At 39.2% G+C, this 13,052-nt stretch overlaps 1 long non-coding RNA gene across 1 annotated transcript in view; it reads right to left on the reverse strand.

The window, feature by feature from the left end:
* Positions 1–13,052, reverse strand: part of LOC132508818 (uncharacterized) — a 28,230-nt gene that overhangs the window by 14,109 nt on the left and 1,069 nt on the right. The gene's annotated exons all lie outside the window — the stretch shown is intronic.

Genomic DNA, 13,052 nt, shown 5'->3' on the forward strand with positions numbered 1-13,052 from the left:
TTAAAGATAGCTGATATCCCGTTAGCAGAGCACAAGGAGGAACTAGATATCAAGTAGGTATCTGATAGGCTTGGCCATATATACCCACGAAAGGTGAGTGATTTGCCTAAAAGGCATCAGGTCCTGTGGAAGGAACGAAGAGCAAGCTGAAATCCTTGAAATGTGTTGAAAACCTGTTGCTAATCCAGGTGGACACCTCTGTGGATTGTCTCCTACACCCATCCTGCCAGCACTCAACCTTGCCCCCTCTCACCCTTATGGAGACAGGACCTATTCCCTAAAGAAACTGAAGGAAGAGAGGCTCTGGATCAGAGGACACTAGGCTTAGCAGAAGGCAAGAGTGAAGATCCAGACAGAAAGAAGGGGATTCAGGGGAAGTTTGCATGTGGAACGGTGAAACTCCAAGGAGGCTGCCTTGCTCCTGGAATGCCAGCATCTGTGTAGCATCCAGGCAGGAGTCCAAAGGTTCCCTTTCTGGAAAAAGGGAAAATCCTCAGAGAACAGACCTCCTGATACTTCTTGTCACTGTCATTTTTGTCTTAGTGTTAATGTAAAAGAAAAGTTTTGTTTTGTTTTGTTTTTAAATTGCGGTGAAAAGCAACATGGATGGACCTAGAGATTGTCATACTGAGTGAAATAAGTCAGCCAGAGAAAGAGAAATATCATATGATATCGCTTATATGCAGAATCTAAAAAAAAATGATACAAATGAACTTATTTACAAAACAGACTCAGACTTAGAGAACTAACTTATGGTTACCGAGGGGAAGAGTTGGGGGAAGGGATAGTTAGGGAGTTTGGGATTGACATGTACACACTGTTATATTTAAAATAAATAGCCAACAAGAAAAAAAATTGTGGTGAAAAACACACGCTCTCTAACAAATTTTTTTTTAATTAAAAATTTTTTTTAGCCATGCCACGTGGCATGTGGGATGTGGAATCTTAGTTCCCCAGCCAGGGATTGAACCTGGTCCCCCTGCAGTGGAAGCCCAGAGTCCTAACCACTGGACTGCCAGGGAAGTCCCTCTAACACATTTTTAAATCTACCCTCTCAGCAAAATTTTAAGAGTACTGTACCGTATTATTAACTACATGCACATTGTTGCACTACAGATCTCTAGAACTTTTTCACCACGCAGGACTGAAACTTGCTATCCATTAAACAACACTCCCTGCTTCTCTTTCCCCACAGTGCCAGGGAATGACCATTCTACTTCCTGCTTCTATGAGTTTTGGTGAAACAGCTTGACCAAAAGCTTAAGTTAAGCAAACCGTATCAGGCCATGTTTCAAAACAAGGAGTCGTGAAATATGCTATTTAGTCTGTGTTCTGGAGCTGTTCAGGACAAGCACTTCCAAAAAAAACACAACTAGGGTTGAAGAAATCAGACTCCTTCTGTTTGGTCAGGATGGATCATTGTAAATTTTCCTGATGTAATGGCCTATAAGGGACCTAGCAGATTGGGTGATGGACTGAGGGCGAATCATCCTGGGAGAGCCTCCCAGGCAACTTGTTTCCTGTCCTGAAATGTCAATGGTCCACCTGAATCCACCAGCTTGCCCTGTCTGAGAATAAACATGGCTTCTCTGGGTTTAATTAAAACTGTGCCCCTGGGAAGAAATAGAAATAAGAAATAGGGCAAAGGTAGGGGAAGGATAAACACCAATATAATGAAAAAGTAAATTTAAATCCATAGTTTTAGTACTTGTGATTTCTTTTGTGTTATGGTTCCTACCCGTCTTGTGTGAAACGTATAGCATTTAAGTTGTGTTAAGCCATGTTAAGTAGTTCAAAATGGAATCACGGTGGCCAATGTGAACTTCCATATTAGTGATTTTGAAACATCTGCTGGAAGAGTTCGAGTGTCTTAGATTGATAAACTAAGATTATTACTTTTGAGGGAATTCCTTGGTGGTCCACTGGTTAGGACTCTGTGCTCTCACTGCCGAGGTCCGGGTTAAATCCCTGGTCAGGAACTAAAATTTCACAAGCCATGTGGCACGGCCAAAAAAAAAGTATTACTGAAGACTGTGCACCTAGAGCCCATGCTCCGCAACAAGAGAAGCCACCGCAATGAGAAGCCTACACACCGCAATGAAGAGTAGCCCCCGCTCACCGCAACTAGAGAAAGCCCGCGTGCAGCAACGGAGACCCAATGCAGCCAAAAATAAATAAATAAAATAAAATAAAGAGTATTACTTTTGATAAGAAGTTTGATGGGCAATGCCCATTACTGGAACACAAGGAGCAACTGATAGTGTCAAGATCTCTTCCCTAGACGTAACTGTTACTCCTTAACAAGAGACCACTAGACTTAGTGACTTGAAGCCCCTTCGCTGGAGGACCTGACTCCATGCTGCTGAGAGCTGCTCCAGACGGACACTGCCTGGGGTCTTGCTGGAGCAGAAGGTGACTTCCCATTCATGCTTGTCGGGGAAACCCGTTGCCAGACCACTGCTCATGCTGAGATGCCTCTTCCCCGCGCTTCTCCCTGGAGTGGTTCATTACACCCTTTTCCCTACTTTGACTAACCTGTGTTGGGTGTTGTGTCCAATAAACAGAGTAATTTGTGCATTGAGTGTTGGCTACTGTTTCGTGTTTCTCCAATTCCTTACTGCTGGGCCCTGAAACAAACAGTACTTACTCTTTCATCATGTTTATTATCAGTATTCCAATCACTTTTGTAATCATTGAACTATTATATAAATGTTTTCCTTGCCTTTAAAGTAATTACTGCATTTAAAGGAATCTAAGGCATTAGACTTGCAAAGAATTTAACTGACTAAATTTGCAATTGATGTTTGAATGCTTGGAGAAAACTCATTTGCAAAATTATGACTTTGATTTATTAGTTGTGTAAGTAGTTTGTGCATACTTAAAGGAACATTAATTACTGAAATATTAATAAATTTGGGATTAGACTGAGTACAAGTAACAGTGAGTATTCCTCTCCAGCAGAGAAAACCCTAGAGACAGTTCAACACAGTGAGCTTTTGAATCAATCTGCACACACAAAGAAGCCAATCAACGTTTTTCTCCCAAGTTTTATTTTATTTATTTATTTTTGGGCCACACCGCACGGCTTTCGGGATCTTAGTTCCCCCACCAGGGATTGAACCGGGGCCTTCGGCAGTGAAAGCACAGAGTCCTAACCACTGGACCGCCAGGGAGTTCCCTCCCAAGTTTTATTGAGGTATATTAACATACAATACATTGCATATATTCATATGTACAATTTGATTTTTTCATATGTCTACACTTGTAAAATCAAGATAATAAACATTTTGATCATTCTGAAATGTTTCCTCTTGTTCCTTTGTGATCTGGGTCTCCCTGACCCACCACTTCCCCACAGTGTCCAGGCAAAATTAGTCTTTCTGTCTTACAGATTAATTTGTACTTTCTAGAATTTTATATATGTGGAATCACACAGTATGTACTTTTTTTGTTTCACCTCTTTTATCCACCGTAGTAATTTTGAGATTCTGCCATGTTGTTGCATATATTAATAATTCGCTGTTATATAGCTGAGTAGTGTTCTGTTATATGGATATACCACAATTTGCTTGGCCATTCACTTATTGATGGACATTTGGAATATTAGAAATAAAGTGCTATGAACATTAATGTACAAGTCTTTGGGCGAACATATGCATTCATTTCTTTGGGGAAATATCAGGATTGGAATAGCTGGGCCATAACAGAGGTGTATGCTTAACTTTTTAAGAAATTGTCAAACTGTTTTTCAAAGTGATTGTTTTATTTTATATTCCTTCCAACATTGTTTGAGAATTCCAGTTGATCTGCATCCTTGCAACATTCGGTATGACAGTCTTTTACTTTAAGCCATTCTAGTGGGTATGTAGTGGTATTTCACTGTGGTTTTAATTTGCATTTTCCTAATGACTAATAGCGCTGAGCATCTTTTCGTGTACTTATTCTCCATCCGTATATCTTCTTTTGTTAAGTGTCTGTTCAAATATTTTGCGCATTTTTTTAATTGGGTTGTTTGTCTTGTGTTATTGAGTTGTGAGAGTTCTTGGTATATTCTAGATACAAATCCTTTGTCAGATATGTGTTTTGTGAATATTATCTTTCACTCTATAGCTTGCTTTTTCATTTTCTTGACAGTGTCTTTTAAAGAGTGAAAGTCATTAATTTAGATGAAGTCCAGTTTAACAAATTTTTCTCTTAGAATTCATACTTTTTGTCTCTTAGGAAATCTTTGCCTATGCAAGGCTACTAAGAGTTTCTCTTATGTTTTCTTTTAGAAACTTTATAGTTTTAACCCTACATTAGGTATATGGTTAATTTTTAGTCAATTTTTATTTATGGTATTAGGTAAGGGTAAGGATAAAAGTTCTCCTTTTTTTTTTTTGGCATATGACAATCCAGTTGTCCCAGGATAACTAACTGAGATTATCTATTCCTCATGGAATTGCCTTGATACCTTTGTCAAAAATCAACTGACTGTATATGTCATATATGACCATATCTCTATTCTGTTCCATTGACCTATATATTTATCTTTACTTTAATAGCTCACTGTCTTGATAACCATAGTTTATTATAAGGCTTGAGATCAGGTACTGTGAGTCCTCCGACTTTGTTCTTTTACAGAATTGCTTTGGCTACCCTAGTCTCTTTGCATTTCCAGCTGAAATTTAGAAACAGCTTGCCAATTTCTGCAAAAATACCTGCCGGGATTTTGATTGAGATTTCACTGACTCTACAGATCAATTTGAAAGGAATTGCCTTCTTGATAACATTGAGTCTTCTGATCAACAAACACAGTATATTTCTCCATTTATTTATGGCTTTAATTTCTCTCACCCGTGTTTTGAGTTTTCAATATACAGGTCTTGCACATCCACTGACAAATTTATTCCTAAATATTTCACATTTGTGACATGGCCATAAATTGTATTGTTTTAAAATGTCAACTTCTGTGTAAGCTAGTATGTACAAATACAATTTGTTTTTTTGGTATTGAACTTATATTCTGCAATCGTACTAAACCCAGTAAGCTGGGACATTTGTAGGGCTTATGTTATGTATTTTTCCTGTTCTCAGAAATCATTGTCCCATGCTGCCTGATGCTGACTGTCTGAAAACCATTGTTTTATACATCTTTCTGTTTTTTGTTTTCTTTTGTTTCAAGTAGAAGAAATAAATCTGGTCATTGTTATTCCACTGTGGCCAGAAACAGAGAAAGCCAATCAGATATTTAGTGCCTCACTTTTTATCATGAATGCGCAGCCTGGGATCGCTAAGTATTTTACTAAGATCTTCAACATGAAAGACAGAGACCTAAACAAATAATTTTTTTAAAAGGAATTTAAGAGAAAACTTTAAGTATTTTCATTAATACTCTCAGATTACCCAGCAAAATAAATATAGAGAGTTATATACCAAGAGTAAATTCCTAAAAAAAACAAAAAAATTCTAAGAGGTTTGGGGACAGGGCAAGAGGTGGGGAACAGGACACAATAAAACATAAGAAATAAACATGTTCTCTGGTTTCTCAAACTGTATGGGAAACAGAAGATAATGGAGTGTTGCCTTCAACATTCTGTAAGAACATAATTTTCAATGCATAGTTCTATTCCCAGCCAAATTATCAATGGGATTTGATGATGAAATAAAAAATGTTTCAGCCATGTAAAGTTTCAAAAAGTAAACCCCATGCACCTTTTTTCAGGAAGCTAGTGGAGGATAGTCTCCAAAATTGTCTAGTAATACACCAGTAAGAGGGGACACAAAACAGGAGAGAAGGTGTTGAAAGACACAATGACATCTCTACCTCTGGCTTGGGAGACTAGTCCATATTGGAGCAAGAGGATGGAGGGCTGCTACAGCGAAGAATCCAAAAAAAAAAAAGAATGCTCTTGGGAACATTGTCTCAATAGCCCTTCCTATTCCCTGAATCTCTGTCCTTTACTCCACTTTCTTTTCCAGTAATACATCTGCAGCCTCTGCTGTAGGGTCATCTTGCCCCACTGCAACAAGACTCATAGAAGACCACTGTCTCACAACTTGCATCCTTGCTGCAAGCATACTAATGGAAACTCAGAAGTACCAATCTAGGGTCAGGTAAACAAGGTACTCAGGACTCAAAATTTAAGTATGCAAAGTGCAAGCTCAGCACCTCGTGCTTCCCCAAATCTAGTTCCCCAGGGATGGATGTTTGACCAGCTACCACTCCCGTGTCTGCCTCATTGTCTTCTGTCTTCTGGCTGTGTTCTTTACTCCCTTTTTCTTATGTTCCTCTTCTACAATGGGCTGAAGCATAATAGTGGGCAAATGTGTTTCCTTTAAGAATTTTTTTAAATATTTATCTGCTTATTTATTTATTTATTTGGCTGCGCTGGGTCTTAGTTGCAGCATGCGGGATCTTTTAGTTGTGGCATGCGACCTCTTAGTTGCGGCATATGGGACCTAGTTCCCTGACCAGGGATTGAATCCGGGCCCCCCGCATTGGAAGCACAGAGTCTTAGCCACTGGACCACCAGGGACGTCCCCAAGAATTTACATTGTAACGGAGCAGGACCCTATGGAAACTTCCCCAGACAGACCTGCCCCCACCCCCCTCCACTACCATATCCTCCACCTGCCTCTTGTTTGTAGAAAAGCTTTAGTCTCCCAGGCCTCCCATGAGTCACAAAAGGCTAGCTCAAGAGTTAAGGACTGGAAGAATGTGAACATACAGTAACAAAAGATAGCAGTTGGGCCAGGAGAACTGGTAACAATGTAAACAACAGATCAGCCATATAGCTGTCACAGAATCTTTAGTTTCTCCCTAAAGGACATAGATAACAGTGTCTGATGCACATTCCTGAGTTGTCTTGCAGATACTAACATTGCCACCAGAGGCAAAAAGCTAACTGTATGATGACCAGACTGGAGCCATGACATAAGCTGCTCCGTCTCGAGCAGTACTGAATCTGTGGCTTGCACAATTCCAGGAACTGGCTTCAAGGAAATGGGAGCAAACTGACCTTGGAGTAGAAGATTAATTGTGCATAAAGCCATTAACATGACACTAACCAGACCACCACACAACTAGTTTTGAGATGATTACCAGAGCTAGCTGTGCTGTTCTACAGGTAGCCCCCCTGCCTGTACACCACTGAAACTCCCATTTAAAACCTTTGTCCTCTAACAAAGGGGATGGTTTTGGGAACACTAGTTTGTCATCTTCCCGAATAAAACAACTTTTCCTTTTTAACCAACACTTGTCTCTCAAGTATTGGCCTTCTGAGTGGCAAGCAGCCAAACCTGAATTCGGTTCTGGCTCTGGCCGGTAACACAGTAATTTTTTTGGTATTGGGTTGGCCAAAAAGTTCGTTCGGGTTTTGGGGTCCAATCTTACAGACAAACCCGAACGAACTTTTTGGCCAACCAAATATTAATGAAGTTTAGGCCTTAGGGTTTTTTGTTTGTTTGTTTTTAAGTCCCATTAGAGATTTCTTCATATTTTGTGATGCTGAATTTTAATTTTAAAGTAGAATATCAACTCTGCCACCTCAACATTTCACGGGCAAAAAAAACCCTCCAAAATCACGTGGATCATGACAATAATTTGTGATCCAGGCATGATGAAGAATAGAAAAGGTATGAAGAAGAGAAGAAAGTGGGTGGAGAACACTGAAGTCTCCAAAACATGTTTTGTTCTCTCTAGTCAAATGAATCATATTGTTCCCTGAAAAATTTCTACTTTCAAGATTTGAGGACAGAACTTTCATAAGTGATTGTCTGAAGCTGAAAATCATGCTAAAACGCTAGAAATGGAAGAGCACAAATCACTACTCCAATCTTATGTCTATCTCTGAAAATATGCAGAAAGCACTTCCAAGCAGCGCACAGGGCTTCAGTGTGTGAGGTGCTTCAGAGAAAGTGCATTGTCATGATTTACCAATCTTCAAGGCCAGTAGTTGAAAATCAGTCTTTACTTTAGTCAATTATGATTAGAGAAGAAGGAAAGCTTTCTACTGTAGTGGTACCATCCCCACCAGCCAAAGACTGTTGGCAGAGCTAGAAACAAAAGTCTTGCTACTCTTCCAACTTCAGCTGAAAGCAAGTGATGATTTAGCATTCCTAATGTGCAGTATGGTGACCACAAGAGGAAGCCAGTGGCTGAGAATGTTCTGCACTATAAAAACTTTGGGGGAGGGGTGGGATGAATTGGGAGATTGGGATTGACATATATACACAATTGATACTATGTATACAATAGATAACTAATGAAAACCTACTGTAGAGCACTAGGAACTCTATTCAATGCTCTGTGGTGACGTAAATGGGAAGGAAATCCAAAAAAGAGGGGATATATGTATATATATAGCTGATTCACTTTGCTGTACAGTAGAAACTAACACATTATTGTAAAGCAATTATACTCCAATAAAAAATTTTAAAACTTTTAAGTAGGCCTCTAAAATTTATAATACTAATTTAAACATTTTGATAATATTTGAGATTTCTTGTTAAAACCCAGAAGTCCTATGATGGTAATATTTAGCTTTGGTCTGACCTTTGTCAAAGTATTTGTTTTAATGTTTGGCCACTAAGCATTTATCCAATTTGTGTATCTGTTAACTCTATCTGTTAGGTATTTATTTTTATATGTATTAACATGGTTTTTCCTCCCCTGCCCTGCCGCACTCCTTCTCCCTTAACCAGTTTTCCTTATTATTTTATATGTGTTTTGGTTCTAGTTAAATTTTAATTTAGTCCACAGATTACAGGATATTAAGACAGAATGTGATTAATCTAGAAGAATAAAATTCCCTTAGAAATAGATGTAGGGAGAGGGCAGACAGTAGAAGCAAGAAGAACTACAATTCTGCACCCTGTGGAAGGAAAACCACATTCACAGAAAGATAGACAAAGTGAAAAGGCAGAGAACTTTGTACCAGATGAGGGAACAAGAAAAATCCCCAGAAAAACAACTAAATGAAGTGGAGACAGGCAACCTTCCAGAAAAAGAATTCAGAATAATGATAGTGAAGATGATCCAGGACCTCGGAAAAAGAATGGAGGCAAAGATCAAGAAGATGCAGGAAATGTTTAACAAAGACCTAGAAGAATTAAAGAACAAACATCTAGAAGAATTAAAGAACAAACAGAGGTGAACAATACAATAACTGAAATGAAAGATACACACTAGAAGGAATTAATAGCAGAATAACTGAGGCAGAAGAACGGATAAGTGACCTGGAAGACAGAATGGTGGAATTCACTGCTGTGGAACAAAATAAAGAAAAAAGAATGAAAAGAAATTAAGACAGCCTAAGAGACCTCTGGGACAACATTAAACGCAGACACATTCACATTATAGGGGTTCCAGAAGGAGAAGAGAGAGAGAAAGTACTTGAGAAAATATTTGAAGCGATTACAGTCAAAAACTTCCCTAACATGGGAAAGGAAATAGCCACCCAAGTTCAGGAAGCACAAAGAGTCTCAGGCAGGATAAACCCAAGGAGAAACACACCAAGACACATAGTAATCAAATTGACAGAAATTAAAAACAAAGAAAAATTATTGAAAGCAACAAGGGAAAAATGACAAATAACACACAAGGGAACTCCAATAAGGTTAACAGCTGATTTCTCAGTAGAAACTCTACAAGCCAGAAAGGAGTGGTGTGATATATTTAAAGTGATGAAAGGGAAGAACCTACAACCAAGATTACTCGACCCGGCAAGGACCTCATTCAGATTCAAATCTATGACAAAGGAGGCAAGGATGTACAATGGAGAAAAGGCAGTCTCTTCAATAAGTGGTGTTGGGAAAACTGGACGGCTACATGTAAAAGAATGAAATTAGAACACTCCCTAACACCATACACAAAAATAAACTCAAAATGGATTAGAGACCTAAATATAAGACCGGACACTATAAAACTCTTAGAGGAAAACAGAGGAAGAACACTCTTTGACATAAATCACAGCAAGATCTTTTTTGAGCCACCTCCTAGAGTCATGGAAATAAAAACAAAAATAAACAAATGGGACCTAATGAAACTTCAAAGCTTTTGCAAAGCAAAGGAAACACAAACAAAACAAAAAGACAACCGTTAGAATGGGAGAAAATATTTGCAAACGAATCAACAAAGGATTACTCTCCAAAATATATAAACAGCTTATGCAGCTCAATATTAAAAAAACAAACAACCCAATCCAAATATGGGCAGAAGACCTAAACAGACATTTCTCCAAAGCAGACATACAGATGGCCAAGAAGCACGTGAAAAGCTGCTCAACATCACTAATTATTAGAGAAATGCAAATCAAAACTACAGTGAGGTATCACCTCACACCAGTTAGAATGGGCATCATCAGAAAATCTACAAACAACAAATGCTAGAGAGGGTGTGGAGGAAAGGGAACCCTCTTGCACTGTTGGTGGGAATGGAAATTGATACAGCCACTATGGAGAACAGTATGGAGGTTCCTTAAAAAACTAAAAATAGAATTACCATAAGACCCAGCAATCCCACTACTGGGCATATACCCAGATAAAACCATAATTCAAAAAGAGTCAGGTACCACAATGTTCATTGCAGCACTATTTACAATAGCCAGGTCATGGAAGCAACCTAAATGCCCATCGACAGACAAATGGATAAAGCAGATGTGGTACATATATACAGTGGAATATTACTCAGCCATAAAAAGAAATGAAATTGGGTCATTTGTAGAGATGTGGATGGATCTAGAGACTGTCATACAGAGTGAAGTCAGTCAGAAAGAGAAAAACAAATATCGTATATTAACACATATATGTGGAACCTGGAAAAATGGTACAGATGAACCGGTTTGAAGGGCAGAAATAGAGACACAGATGTAGAGAGCAAACGTATGGACACCAAGGGGGGAAAGTGGCAGGGGTGGGGTGGTGGTGGTGGGATGAATTGGGAGATTGGGATTGACATATATACACTAATATGACATATATACACTAATATGTATAAAATGGATAACTAATAAGAACCTGTTGTATAAAAAATAAATAAAATAAATTTCAAAAATTCAAAAAAAGAAAAAACAGATGCAGGGACTCATGTGGCTTTGGCTTCCCATCTTAGGGAGAAGGGGAGTGACTTAGGTTAAGCAGATAGTCTGTTACTGAGAAATTTAAATATGAGAAAGTTCAGAGGTTGAGTAGCTACAGTTGTGGACTGTTGCAGATACTGACTCTCCACACCCATTCCAATCACCTGCTGGCCTGGCTGTCTGCACCATATCACCCGAGAAACTACATTCCCAGAATCCTTTGCAGTTAGGCTCCAGATATATTTCAGGCTTCCCTGATAGGATGCACAACTGAAATGTTGACTTGGAATGAAGGCTATGGAGAGAGAATCAGGCTCTGAGTCATCTCTTGGCTGTTTTGGGTGATGACAGATGTTGCATCGTCAGACGACAGCTGTGCTTGTGGCTTCCCGAGTGGACAGCTTCCTGGTAGTGGCAGGGGCAGCAGCCATCTTGGCAGACTTGGCAGTTCTTCGGTGAGTATGGTTTTGGTTTGTGAGTCTACGTTTTTGAGTTTTTAAAATTTTTGTTTGGTCTTTGTCAACAGTTCTGTGAGTTCTTTATCCCCCTCAATAAATCTGGTTGTACTTAAACTAGCCAGAGAGGATTCTATTCTCAACTATTTTGGAAGTTGATAGTTCACTTTTTGTCTTGCGATATGATAAGCCCTTTACCTACATTATCTAATTTAATCATCACATGAACAAGAGATAAGTACTATTATTTATTTCTATTAGCAGATGAGGAAGCAACTTTTCCAATCTCTTCTGAAGGTAAAGAAGGGATACTACGGGAACTTTTTTTTTTGCGGTATGCGGGCCTCTCATTGTTGTGGCCTGTCCTGTTGCAGAGCACAGGCTCCGGACTCGCAGGCTCAGCGGCCATGGCTCATGGGCCCAGCCGCTCCGCAGCATGTGGGATCTTCCCGGACCGGGGCACGAACCCGTGTCCCCTGCATCGGCAGGCGGACTCTCAACCACTGCGCCACCAGGGAAGACCTTACGGGAACTTTTAATTATGGAAAGTTGCAAGAATTGTACAAAGAACTCTTGTTTACTTTTCAGATTCCCCACTTGTTAACATTTTACCACATTTGCTTTATCTTCTCTTTTTCTCTCCATACACACACAAACACACACACACTATTTTTTTTTCCTTCTGAACCATTTAAGAGTAAGCTTCAGACATGACAACCCTCAGTATATATTTTCTAAGAACAAGAACATTCACTTACATAACTACAGTACAATAATCAAAATCTGCAACTTAACATTCTATCCTCTAGTCTACAGACTTTATGCTTTGTCTACTGTTCCAATAATGTTATTTATAGAAAAAATAAAAATAATCTTTTTTCTGGTCCAAGATGCAATTCAGACTCACAAATTGCATTTAGTTCTCAAAGCCAATTTAGTCTTCCTTAACTGGAACAGTTTTTCAGGTTTTGTCTTATCCTTAATAATATATATATATATATTTTTTTTGTGGTACGCGGGCCTCTCACTGTTGTGGCCTCTCCCTTTGCGGAGCACAGGCTCCGGATGCGCAGGCTCAGCGGCCATGGCTCAAGGGCCCAGCCGCCCCGCAGCATGTGGGATCCTCCCGGACCGGGGCACGAACCCGTGTCCCCTGCATCGGCAGGCGGACTCTCAACCACTGCGCCACCAGGGAAGACCTTACGGGAACTTTTAATTATGGAAAGTTGCAAGAATTGTACAAAGAACTCTTGTTTACTTTTCAGATTCCCCACTTGTTAACATTTTACCACATTTGCTTTATCTTCTCTTTTTCTCTCCATACACACACAAACACACACACACTATTTTTTTTTCCTTCTGAACCATTTAAGAGTAAGCTTCAGACATGACAACCCTCAGTATATATTTTCTAAGAACAAGAACATTCACTTACATAACTACAGTACAATAATCAAAATCTGCAACTTAACATTCTATCCTCTAGTCTACAGACTTTATGCTTTGTCTACTGTTCCAATAATGTTATTTATAGAAA

The sequence above is a fragment of the Lagenorhynchus albirostris genome, chromosome 18 (assembly GCF_949774975.1).
Source record: "Lagenorhynchus albirostris chromosome 18, mLagAlb1.1, whole genome shotgun sequence".
In the NCBI taxonomy this organism is placed as follows: domain Eukaryota; kingdom Metazoa; phylum Chordata; class Mammalia; order Artiodactyla; family Delphinidae; genus Lagenorhynchus; species Lagenorhynchus albirostris.